The sequence below is a fragment of the Bison bison genome, unplaced genomic scaffold, assembly GCF_000754665.1.
Source record: "Bison bison bison isolate TAMUID 2011002044 unplaced genomic scaffold, Bison_UMD1.0 scf7180017864201, whole genome shotgun sequence".
Classification (NCBI taxonomy): Eukaryota; Metazoa; Chordata; class Mammalia; order Artiodactyla; family Bovidae; genus Bison; species Bison bison.
The window spans coordinates 1,406,286-1,415,303 of record NW_011494773.1 but is presented as its reverse complement, the minus strand read 5'-3'; positions in this window follow the sequence as shown (position 1 = coordinate 1,415,303).

Below are 9,018 nucleotides of genomic sequence, written 5' to 3'. Positions count from 1 at the left end.
GTGTATCATGCCACGTCTTCTTAATATCTTCTGCTTCTGTTAGGTCCATACCATTTCTGTCCTTTATTGTTCCCATCTTTGCATGAAATGTTCCCTTGGTATCTCTCATTTTCTTGAAGAGATCTCTAGTCTTTCCCATTCTATTTTTTTCCTCTGTTTCTTTGCATTGATCACTGAGGAAGGCTTTCTCATCTTTCCTTGCTATTCTTTGGAACTATGCATTCAGATGGGTGTATCTTTCCTTTTCTCCTTTGCCTTTAGCTTCTCTTCTTTTCTCAGCTATTTGTAAGGCCTCCTCAGACAGCCATTTTGCCTTTTGCATTTCTTTTTCTTGGGGATGGTCTTGATCACCACCTCCTGTACAATGTCATTAACCTCCGTCCATAGTTCTTCAGGCACTCTATCAAATCTAATCCCTTGAATCTATTTGTCACTTTCACTGTATAATCATAAGGGATTTGATTTAGGTCATACTTGAATGGTTTGGTGGTTTCCCTACTTTCAAACGTCTTCAAATGTCCTGACAATGTCCTTTATAGCAAAAAAAAAGAAAAAATGTCTGCTGTGTGTATTATGTAAATATCCTGTTTTGTATCCCCTGCTAGTCATAGCATCCACTGATAATTTTTTCCTAAAGAATATTCTTTCCTTCCCTATTCATTTGTTTATTCATTAATTTATTTATATCAAGATGAACTCATGGATTCTTCTTTTGTTTTTTGGGTTATAACTTAGAAGTCTCATGATTTATTTCAGTGCTCAAATTATGCCAGATTTGTCCAGGAGAAACCATTTCAGGCTGAAAGTGAAAGTGACGTTGCTCAGTTGTGTCCGACTCTTAGCAACCTCATCGACTGCAGCCTACCAGGCTCCTCCGTCCATGGGATTTTCCAGGCAAGAGTACTGAAGTGGGTTGCCATTGCCTTCTCTGATCTCAGGCTGGCTCCATTCTTATTGACATGTTCTTGATATTATTTTTTCCTTTAAGCACATCATCACTTTCTGGCACAACAAAATGTTTCAGGGTCATCTTATACTTTGCCCGAGTGAGCCCTGGAATTGGCTGTTTTCCCAAAGTGCCACTGTTCCTTTTAGTGGAGAATGGCATTTAGAAACCAATGTCTGGGAACTGGGGTGCTCTGTGCTTCTGAGGAAGAGACACCTGTTAAATTTCTGACAACAGGATGCATTTTACAGACCACGGTGTGTACCGATCCACTGGTCTGGCATTTGACTCTTTGTCCTTCTGGCTACTTTTCTATTCAACCTGAAGCTGAGCTCAGCAGTGAGTCCTCTGCCAGGACTCCATTCCCACCCTTCCTGCCCTTTTCTCTGCCCAGTTCACACACCCTTCTGTCCTGTCTTCCTTTTCCACTGAACCACAGCCAGAGAGCCCGATTTTACACCAAACAAGCTTGCTGCAGGGCACAGTGGATTTCTCTTGGATTTTACTGTATTCTGACCTCTGTCTTTACAGATCTTTTTTGTTTGGAATTGGGTGGAAGATAGGAAACTCCTCTGGGGCTGAAGGAAAGTCTAAAAGAGTTTTTTCAGTAAGCACAAAATAACATTTCTAAAGGTGAGAATGCTCTGTGTCATGGTTAATTAGTAAAATTTTTCTTTCTTGGTGATATCTAAAATAATATTGTTTTAGGGGACTTCCCAGGTGGTCCAGTGGTTAAGAATCCGCCTGCTGGTGCAGGGGACTTGGGTTCGATCCCTGGTCCAGGAAGATTCCACATGCCACAGGTCAACTAAGCCCTCGTGCCACAATTACTGAAGCCTGTGTGCCCTGAGCTCATGCCCTGCAACAAGAGAAGCCACCACAATGATAAGCCCGAGTATCACAGCTAGAGTAGCCCCCACCCCCTGAAACTAGAGAAACAAAGACCCAGCACAGCCAAAACTAAATACGTTACAATTTTTAGTTATTTTAAAAGTAAATATATAAAATAATAGTGCTTTAGAGTCAGTGAAAAAGATCACACCTGTTATCCTTCAGAACAGATTTCCCAGTTCTTCCTCATGAGTGCTTTTCCTCCATAGCATTCAACACAATTGGTAACAGATTTTGGGGTCACTATTGGTTCATATGGGTTTCCCTGGTGGCTCAGACAGTAAAGAATCTGCCTGCAATGTGAGAGACCTGGGTTCAATCCCTGGGTCAGGAAGATTCCCCTGGAGAAGGGAATGGCAATCCACTTCAGTATTCGTGCCTGGAGAATCCCACAGACAGAGAAGCCTGGCGGGCTATATAGTCCATGGGGTTGCAAAGAGCTGGACGTGACTGAGTGACAACCACTTTCACTTTCACTGGTTAATATCGGTCAGAGCTGTATCATCAATGCCTGGCACATTGATGCTTAGTAAAACTTTGTTGAATGAATGCCTGAATTAATTTTATCTTCTCCATAATCTGCGAAACAGAGATGACTTTCTCTACTTTACTGATGGGGAAACTGAGGCTCCAATAGCCAAGGTTTGTTCAACGCTGTTGCCCCAGTAACTGGTGCAATGGGACTTCAAATCTGGATTTGTTAGAATCTAACGTGCGAGCATGGAGAAGGCAATGGCAAAGTCGGACACGACTGAGCGACTTCACTTTCACTTTTCACTTTCATGCATTGGAGAAGGAAATGGCAACCCACTCCAGTGTTCTTCCCTGGAGAATCCCAGGAACGGGGGAGCCTGGTGGGCTGCCGTCCATGGGGTCGAGCAGAGTCGGACACGACTGAAGCGACTTAGCAGCAGCAGCAGCAGCAATATGCGTGCAAAGTGTTTCAGTGGAGGAGATGCTTTTAGTGGAGAATTGAATTGAGTTTTTATTCCCATGATGAGTTTTGCCGCTGAAGGAGTTTCTAAATTCTTAGAAATTAGGGCAGCACAAAAATGATCCAAAGGAGGACACAGAACAGGGACTGGTGCTGCAAAAGTGGCCACGAGGGGCCCTCTGGGGCACCATAACCGCTCATCTCATGGTTTGCCGTATTCCCACTGGAGTATGGAAGGGCCCGGCAGAGGCAGGCTGCAGGGACTTGACCTCAACCATGAACCCCATCCCCCAGCTCCAGCTGACTAGCTCTGGGGCCCACCAGGGTGCCTTCTATGGCAGAAGACACTTCTCCCAGGGGCTCCACCATGCCACCTTCCCTGCCTCCTACACATGCCCAGCAGTTGGGCAGAATGGAGGTTACACCTCTGCTTGAAAGATGGGGAAACTGAGTCTCCAAGGATAGAAATACTTATCAGAGAGGAAGTTTCGCCATCTGTACAAGGGAGAATTGGACTTGGTGATGTCCAAGGCGGTTTCTCCAGTTCTCCGGATAGTGGTTTAATGGCCAGTGGCCTCCTCCCCACCTCCCCTCCTCCCAACCTTGGGGCTTTCCTGCCCTGCTCCCAGGGGAAACAGTGCTTGCGTCCAATTGCTTCCCTTTGAACTGAGAGTCAAAACACAATCCTCATTTACATTTCAAAGGCCGCAGTGCCTGATCTGGATCAGGCACGCCATCCACCTGGTCTCTGAAAGTCCCTGTCCTGGCCTGGCAGCTGGGATGGCCTCTCAAGAGATGAGTTAAGCACCTTTGGAGACGATTTGAGAAGCGCTGAAAGACATTTCCACTTCTAAACAGATGTCTCCTAGAAATACCACAAAATACAATAGCTACTCACACTTCCACATGTATACATGTTAGATGCCAGGTACTCATTAAATCCTTTACCACAACCCTGTGAGGTGGGTGTTATTATTTCCCCATTTTACAGATGAGGCCACAGAGGCACCAGAAGGTTAAACTTGTCCAAAGTCAAGATGGAGAATTTGAACTTCCTGCGTGTTCACTTTCACTTTTCACTTTCATGCATTGGAGAATGAAATGGCAACCCACTCCAGTGTTCTTGCCTGGAAAATCACAGGGACAGGGGAGCCTGGTGGGCTGCCATCTATGGGGTCGCACAGAGTCGGACACGACTGAAGCGACTTAGCAGCAGCAGCAGCAGCCTGCAAGTGCACGACCACTACACGTCAGTTCAGTTCAGTTCATTTCAGTCGCTCAGTCGTGTCCGACTCTTTGTGACCCCATGAATCACAGCACTCCAGGCCTCCCTGTCCATCACGAACTCCCGGAGTTCACTCAGACTCACGTCCATCGAGTCAGTGATGCCATCCAGCCATCTCATCCTCTGTCGTCCCCTTCTCCTCCTGCCCCCAATCCCTCCCAGCATCAGAGTCTTTTCCAATGAGTCAACTCTTCGCATGAGGTGGCCAAAGTACTGGAGTTTCAGCTTTAGCATCATTCCTTCCAAAGAAATCCCAGGGCTGATCTCCTTCAGAATGGACTGGTTGGATCTCCTTGCAGTCCAAGGGACTCTCAAGAGTCTTCTCCAACACCACAGTTCAAAAGCATCAATTCTTCGGTGCTCAGCCTTCTTCACAGTCCAACTCTCACATCCATACGTGACCACAGGAAAAACTACACGTCACTACCCCTGAAATTCCATTCTTGGCTATCCAGGCTCTTATTTGGAATACAAACACCAGGGAAGATAGCCTTGAAACACCAGCAACTCAATGAAAAGCTAGCCGGGGCCTGCTGGGCTGCAGACCCACTGGACGCTTTAGGGTTTTCAGGCCCCCGGCAGAGCTCTGGGCGGCTCCACCCTCAGCCTGCCCCTCCCCTCCTCACTGCCCCAGGGCCAGCCTTACACACAGCTGGGCCTGCAACACAGGTAAGAGGGGCCGAAGGTGGGCTAGAGATCACCTTGGTTTTCAGACAGGCCTGGGGTTCCCAATGTCATGAAATGTCAAGGGCAGGCCCCCAGCCTGTTCTTCCTGAGGGGCCTGGGATTGCTGGATGATATGAGAACTCTAATTTTTAGTTTTCTAAGAGACCTCCATCGGAGAAGGCACTGGCACCCCACTCCAGTACTCTCACCTGGAAAATCCCATGGATGGAGGAGCCTGGTGGGCTGCAGTCCATGGGGTCGCACAGAGTTGGACACGACTGAAGCGACTTAGCAGCAGCAGCAGCAGCAAGAGACCTCCATGCTGTTTTCCACAGCGGCTGCACCAATTTACATTCCCGCCAACAGTGCAGGAGGGTTCCTTTCTCTCCACGTCTTCTCCAGCATTTATTATTTATGGGCTTTTTGAAGATAGCCGTTCGGATTGGTGTGAGATGATACCCCATTGTGGTTTAGCTTTGCATTTCTCTAATAATTAGCGATGTTGAGCATCTTTCCAAGTGCCTGTTGGCCATCTCTGTGTGTTCTGTAGAAAGATGCCTGTTTAGCTCTTCTGTCCCAGCAGTATTTGAACCTCTGTTCCATGCAAGAAGTTCACAGACTGAGAAAACCTGACAGTCCTGGTAGAGGAAACCCGTTGGCATTTAAAGTTCATTCAGTCATGTTTAGCAGCGTCTACCATGTACCAGGTGCTGGGGAGACAGCAGTGAACAGATGAAGTCTTTGCTCTCAGGGAAGCACCAACCACAGACAACAGAAGGCCCTCTTTGGGGGCCTTTGTGTCTTTCTGCCCCTGTTGGTGGTGAACAGTTGTCCCTGGCTCCCTCTCCCTGACCCCGAGAGCCCAGGGAACAGAGGCCAGATTCAGGGCTGCTCACTGAACATTTGTTTTCTGCAGAGTCCCCTTAGCTGGGTCTGGTCCTCCACCTGTCCCAGCGCCTCTGGCTTTTTCCCCTGGGCAGCTGTCCCTCCTGACCCCACTCCTTCCATCTTGCCTGCCTCCCTCTCTCCCCGACCTTGGGGTCACTGGCCGTGGTTCTCAATCCTGGCTGGCCATCCATGTCCCTGGAAGTAACTTCAGAAAGCACAGGACCCCCCGGGCATAGTCAAGACTCTGCAGGTGTGAGAATGGGGTCCTGGCTTCTGATATCTTTCTGGGGCCATTCCAGGTTGAGATCTCGGCTCCAAGGGCCTACAGGGAAGCCCCTGGAGTGACTTCCCCAGCTTTGACTTGGAGCAGCGACGCGCTGTAAGCCAGGGGCTTTGGGAGAAGACTGACTGGGCATCTGAAGGCCAGGTCAGAGGAGTCAGGACTGAGCCCAGCAGGTCCAGAGAGGGATGCTCAGTTGTGAGGCTGATCTCCAGGAGGGGAGGGAGGGTGGGCACACTCTGACTCCTCCCCAGGCCTCTCCCAGAGCTCTCTGTCCTCAAGGCTGCAGAGGGCTCCTGCAGCACAGGTCAGGGAAGAGGAGGGGAAGACGTGGAGAAGTAGGTAGGGGCAGCTCTGTCTTCTCTCTCTCCTTCCCCTGTTAAGTCCTGCTCGTCTTTCAAGGCACAGTTCTAATTTCACCTCCTCCAGATAGGCTTCCCTTATTACCCAGATGAAAACCAACCCATCATTTCCTCATAGGACTTCCCCAAGGATTTCCTTGGGATTCACTCTGTATACTTAACTCATCAAACTTAGATTGGGAAATGACTCTGAAGCTAGTCCACTCTCCTCTACTTTGGGCAGGCCTCCGTGTATACATCTCACGCATGTGTACCACTCAGCCTGAGGTCAGAGCCCCCCACATTTGGGGCCACCTGCAGGTATAGGAGCTTGGTTCCTTTGGCCACATCGTTCCTCTGCAGCGGGGGCAGGGCCTGGAAGATTGGGAGCACGGTCTCCTTGGGCCCTCTGGCCCCAGGCCAGGACTCTGTCTTTGAGGACTTTTCCTGGGAGAACCAGGGGAAGGTTTGGCCCATCCAGAGTGACTGGACACTTCAACCAGGAAACCTGCTGTGTGACTCTGGGCAACCAGCCCTCTTTGTGGATATGTAGGGCGGATACCAACCAGGGTTCTTGGCCTTCTCCATGAACAGAAATTGACTAGAAGCCAGAGAAGAAATTTAGGCGAGGCTTACTGGGGATCCTGTACCAGGTATAGGACAGAGGAATAACAAGTAACAGGTTCCCTTGCTGGCTCCCTGTGGTAGGGGTGAGCCCTGGGGTGAGGGTAGGAGGTGTCCCGGGGGTTGGGCGTGAGGGGTGGCTTAGGTGGTTTGCCCATCCCTTTGTGGTGTTGAGTGTTAGGGGGGCTTGCCCAGCACCCTGCTTTTGCTCCCAACACCGTTTTTTTTTGCCTCCTGACTCTTAAGAAATGGCAGTTGTCTGTGTGTGTGTATATGAATTTTTTGTATCTTTTTGGTCCAGTATTTGCCCCAACTGTGCATGCACAGGGTTATTTTTAGTCCCATATAGTTTCTTTGTATTTTTGAAGCTGGAGGAGAGGTGTGTTTGCAGCTCTCATTGAAGGGTCCCAGGTCCAGCCTGGGAGGGTTTCCCTGGGTCTCATTGCCAGACCAGAGAAGGATCAAGGAGCTTCTTCCCCTCACATGGAATATAAGAAAAGCCCCATCCAAAAACAAGCAAAGAAGCCCAGTGAAGGTTCTGAATTTCTCCAGTCTGACCTTTTCATTTTTTTAAATATCACATTTGAAATGTTTTTTCTCGCTTTTTTGGGTGTCTTGCTTTGCTGGTGACCTCAGCAGTACATGTTATTTTGTGTGCTGGGAAATCCAGCTTTTGGTGTTGTGTGTGGGTACAGATTTCTATGTATGGGTTACATTAATATATGCACGCAGCCTATATGCACACACACACACAAATCACATCACACCGTGTTGAATCAGTGGTTCTCAGGCCTGCCTAGGAAGTAACAAAAATCCCAGCGTTGCAGTTAAAATAAATCAGAACAAGGAGTAGGGCCCAGGTGTCAGTAGTTTGCAAATCTCCCCAGGTGATTCCCTCTGTGCCATCACAGCTAAGAAGCTCTGATACAGGTGGCAGCTTCCTGACAGAGTGCCTTTATTGAACAGTTAAAAAGAGTGAGCTTTAAGACTCTGAAATTAAGGGATGACACTTGGAAAGAAGCAGATGGCAAAAAGGCTTGGCCTGGATGCAGTGTTCTCACCTTGGAACAAGACCATCTCTGCGGTCCCACCCAAATCTTAAAAAATGCGTTGGCTGCAATGGATATGCTCAAAGAGGAGAGGAAGGCCTCCTGGGAGAGCCCAGACCCCCTCTCTAGAGGCTCACAGATCCTGGAGTCCTGAGTATCCATAGCTGCTTCCTTTTTTAAACCAGGGGGTATAAACCAAGGGGACTCCTGTGCACCTCCCACAGGAGCAGACAGCAGCCGGTCTGAGCTGCTGGGGAGCCAGGATTAGGGAGAGATTAGTGAGTGTGGTTTAGAGGGGCTCTGGAGCCTTGCAGCCAGCTCAGAGGCCTTCAGTCCAAAGATAGCAAACAGGAGAAGATGAGACAGCATGTGGAAGGGAGGGGGCAACGAGGGAGAGGGGACAGTTGGCAAGCTGATGCTTGGCCCATGAAAAAAATCATTTATTAGCTCCTGTTTTTAAAACAGTTTTGATTACAAAGCTAAGATATGTTTGTAAAAACATGGACAATATTGAAGCATACAGATGAAAAATGAAAAGTTCTTTTTCACCTTCAATTTCCTCCTGAATTCTACTTTCCACTATCATCATTTTGGCGTATGTGCTTTCAGACCATTTTCTATGTATATGTGTTTTCTATGTACATTATTTTTATTGCTTTTAAAAAAACGGATTATTCTCTACATATTATTTTGCAACTTGTGTTTTAAATACTACACCACAGACATGTTCTGTGCCTGTTCCTAAGTCAGAGTTACTTTATTCTTTTTGACAGCTGCCTAGAATTCCAGAGCCTGCTATGATTTATGGGACCACTACGGTCAGCATACTTGTTCAACGGTTCTGTCAGATGCCTTCCTAAAAGTGGAATGGCTAGTTCTGAAGGTCTGTGCTTCTCTAAATGGAATGGATTTTGTCCAGCCATCTCCCCCAGATCCTTTGCAGACCCACCGATGTTATCCGTAGACCCACTATGTTATCCTCCTCATAACCTCATCTGCATTGGGTATTACCAATTTCTTATACGTTTCCCAATGTAAACGGAGGAGTGTTAACAAAGCTTAAACAAAATGCAGTCCCATGAGGCTTAGCCTCCAGTTTCCTGTCTTCCAGATG